The sequence below is a fragment of the Orycteropus afer genome, unplaced genomic scaffold (genome assembly GCF_000298275.1).
Source record: "Orycteropus afer afer isolate SDZICR_OR568_19922 unplaced genomic scaffold, OryAfe1.0 scaffold00083, whole genome shotgun sequence".
NCBI lineage: Eukaryota > Metazoa > Chordata > Mammalia > Tubulidentata > Orycteropodidae > Orycteropus > Orycteropus afer.
This window is the reverse complement of record NW_006921670.1, coordinates 10,619,442-10,623,176: the sequence shown is the minus strand read 5'-3', so window position 1 is coordinate 10,623,176 and position 3,735 is coordinate 10,619,442.

Here is a 3,735-nt window from a genome sequence, read left to right as displayed (position 1 = left end):
TGCCACCCGCTCAGCCCAGCAGCTGCTGTTGTCCTTGAGTTGATTCTGGCCCCTGGCAGCCCCACGCACAGAGCAGAACTGCTTCATGGGGTTTTCAAGGCTGGGCGCCTTTGGATACAGAGTGCCAGGCCTTTCTCCTTCGGCACCTGAGGTGGCTTCAAACTGACCAACGTTTCCGAGAGCAGTCAACGACTTAACCATTTGCACCCCCAGGGACTCCAGCGGCTGGAATGAGACCAGCCATTATGTCATGCCTGTTACGTCACTCCCTGTCCCGCTCATTGGAAGTCCTTGCAAAGTCCCCCAAGGCCACGGAGCTCTGCACGACCCGGCCCCTTGGGCTTCATCTCCTCCCCACTGCCTCTGTCCCAGCCACCCTGGCCCCTCGCAGCACCTGGACCCCGCCACAGGGCCTTTGCACGTGCCGTGCCCCACCTGGTGGGCTCTTCCGCCGTGTCTCCCTGACTGTCTCCCCCACTTGCTTGAGGACTAGCCCGCAGCCCCTTCAGTGCAGCTTTCCCGGCCACCTGACAAAGACTTCAAGTTCCTCACCTCTTCCTTGCTGTCTGACTCCTCGACTTTCCCCCGCCTACGACAACTCCCCTTTGTGTCCTGTCTGTCCCCAGAGACTGAAAGCTCCATTGGACAGGGATCAGATCAGTTTGCTCCCCATGGTCCCAACCTGAGGGCTGCCGTGACCCAGGACCCTCAGGCTGCTAGTGTGTGTGTGTGTGTGTGCGCGCGTGTGTGTGTGTAGGAGCCACAGGGGCTGGTTTCGGCACAATGAGGGGCCCTCTCTCCAATGGGCAGGAGCCCTGCTGCGGCAGTGGCTAACACACTTGACTGCTGACCCAAAGGTTGGCAGTTTGAACCCACCAACAGCTCTGCGAGAAACAGATCTGGCAGTCTCCCTCCCTAAAGATCACGGCCTTGGAAACCCTCTGGGGCTGTTCCACTCTGTCCTGTGGGGTGGCTCGGAGTCAGGATCGACGGCAATGGGTTTTTCCAGTGGGCAGAGCCACCCCCTGGATGCGGTCTCTGGGAGAGACGGAGCTCCCTGACCCCGCAGAGAGGTGTAGGTGAAGAGGGGCGCTTGGGAGGGATTCCAGCCACAGCTGGGGGTTGGAGGGTGGACTGGCTGCCCACAGACCCCTACCTTTCTCCATGTGAGGGAGGGAAGTTTGAGACAAGTACAGGGTGGAGTTTGGGACAAGGACCCCTTCTTAGTAGCTCCCGCCTCCTCTCTGCACGACCCTATCCTCAGAACCCCCCGCAGTTCCTTGAGATATGGGGCCCACCATCACCCTACCCTCCGTTAGCAGCCTTCCTAATGCAGCCTGAGGTCCCAGGGGCTCCCCAGGCCCACCGAGCGGGTTGGGAGACCGTTCCTGGGCCAGTCAGCAGCCTCGTCTCCCGACCCCACCATCTGCTTGCCCAGTGGTGGGTCCCTCCCTCGGGGGCGACTCCTAGGAGGACGCTGTCTCAGCCACAGGACACTGGTGCTGGCCCCGGATGCTCTTCTGGGCCCCCCCACCAGGCAGCACCCACCCCCAAGGATCCCTGGTTCCCAAGTGAAAAGAAGGGGGTCCCTAGCCACCCACAGGGCATTCGCACTCCCAACGGGTCTCACTTTGGAGTCAGGTAACGGAGGCCTAAGTCCCTGGGCGGGACAGCTCTCGCTCAACAGCAAACCGGAAGTTGGTAACCGGAAGTCAGTAAGCGGAAGTCAGTAACCGGAAGTTGGTAAAGACCGTGGCTGGGCCATCAGTTCGATTACAGCTCAGCCACTCCGTGGACAGAGCAGAACTGCCCACAGTGGCTTCTGGGCTATCATCTTCACAGAAGCCGATCTACAGGGCTTTTTCCCATGAAACTATGAAACCACAGAGTGCAGGTGAGCCGCCAACACTGTGGACAGCGGCCGAGCACTTACCCGCTGCACCACCCACAGGGCTCCTTCCCATAAGATCACGGCCTCTGGAGCAGCGGTCCTCTGTAACACACAAGGGCACCACGAACCAGAGTGACTGCAAGACGGTGGTTTTGGGTTTTAACGGACATCTGTTGTCCTAGGGTCCCTGGTGGTGCAATGGTTGAGCGCTTGGCTGCTGAGTGAAAGGAAGCTGGTGGTTGGAGGTCGCTAGGAGTCCGAAAGTGATTGACAGCATCTGACGATCGTTCCGGCAGCAGGGAGGAGCACAGTCCACCGGAGGGCGCACCGCAGGCCCATAAAACAGGCCTGGCGTGTACTAGGGTCCGCGAGGTTCCCCCCAGTGAGACGTGAAGTCAACTGCAGCTTGGGACACGCAGCAAGCAGGAGGTCTGCCGACCCGGGAGCAGGTTGAAGCTAAGTTTTTTATTTTTAAAAAAGACCTTAGCTTCCTGAAAATCACACCCCTGGATGGAGATCTAACGTCATAAGGAGACAGGCTAAGAACCGCCATCTGTCCCCCTCACTGCGCATGCTGAACTTGTGCCATGTGAAACTGTGGGTGCAACAAGATCACGATGTAACCCTCACCCCATAAGAGAAGCTTGGAGAGTGGTCAGAGGCAGATCCCAGGGAAGCCCCTCCTGCCTCAGCTCCTGCACAAACCACAGCCCCGACTTCCGCTCTGCACCTCTGGGGGCCTTTATTGGCTCACGTCACTCCGGGCAGCCGCCCCAGCGATTGGCTGGGACCGGGGAAGGCGGGCTCCAGAAGGTGTGATAGGCCCCTCCCCAGGGTTCAGCCAGCTCCAATCGGCTTCCAGTGGCAACTTCGAGGAGCCCTGTTGGCGCACTGAGAAAGGTGTGGCAGTCCGTTGCTGTGAAGATTTAGTCTTGGGAACCCTGGAGGGCAGTTCTACTCTGTCCATAAAACAGGCCTGGCATGTAGGGTCAATATGAAGCAGATTCGACATGGCAACAGTGCGATTTCTGCGGCCTGCCGGCAGGATCCTGGCTAGGCAGAGGCCCTGTGCAGGAGTGGGCGCAGGGGCCAGCCAAGAAGGGGCTCCCTCTAGAGGTGGGGCGGCGCTGTACTGGAGCCGGCTCAGACCAGCTTGAGAGAACCAGCGGTGCCCATCTCATTCAGTAACCACGTTGGTAGCTTGAAATTGACCACAGTGGAGTATTTACACTGAGGGAATTGGCAAACACCACAAGTCAGGTTTTCCCAGTGCAGGTGGTTACGAACTAACCAGCACACTACAGGAGCATGCGTGCAAAGGACAGACAGATGGCTTTCCATTTCGAAAGTCAGCTGGTGCCCAGCATCCGCCAAAGCTGCTGGGTTTGCAAACGCACTCCTAGATTCCTCACAAAGTCCCTGGGGAGAAGCTAATTCTGCGGACTGAGCAGCAGCCGGTTACTCTCAAGGACGAACACCCCACAAGGAGGCTGGCATGTGGTAATAAACACTCTTCCTTGTCAGATGGCACCAAAAAAGCAGTTAGACCAGCCTTTTGTGTGATCAAGAAAAATTGACGCTTGAAAATAAGACATGCCTCCAACGTCATCCTGGAGCAAAAATCAAAAACCCACTGCCCTCAAGTGGATTCTGACCCACAGCGCCCCTAGAGGACAGAGTGGAACTGCCCCAGAGGGTCTCCAAGGCTGTCAGTCTTCACAGAAGCAAAGCCCAAAGCACACCCACTGCCTGGAGTCCATTCTGACCCACAGCGCCCCTAGAGGACAGAGTGGAACTGCCCACAGGGTCTCCAAGGCTGTCAGTCTTCACAGAAGCAAAGCCCA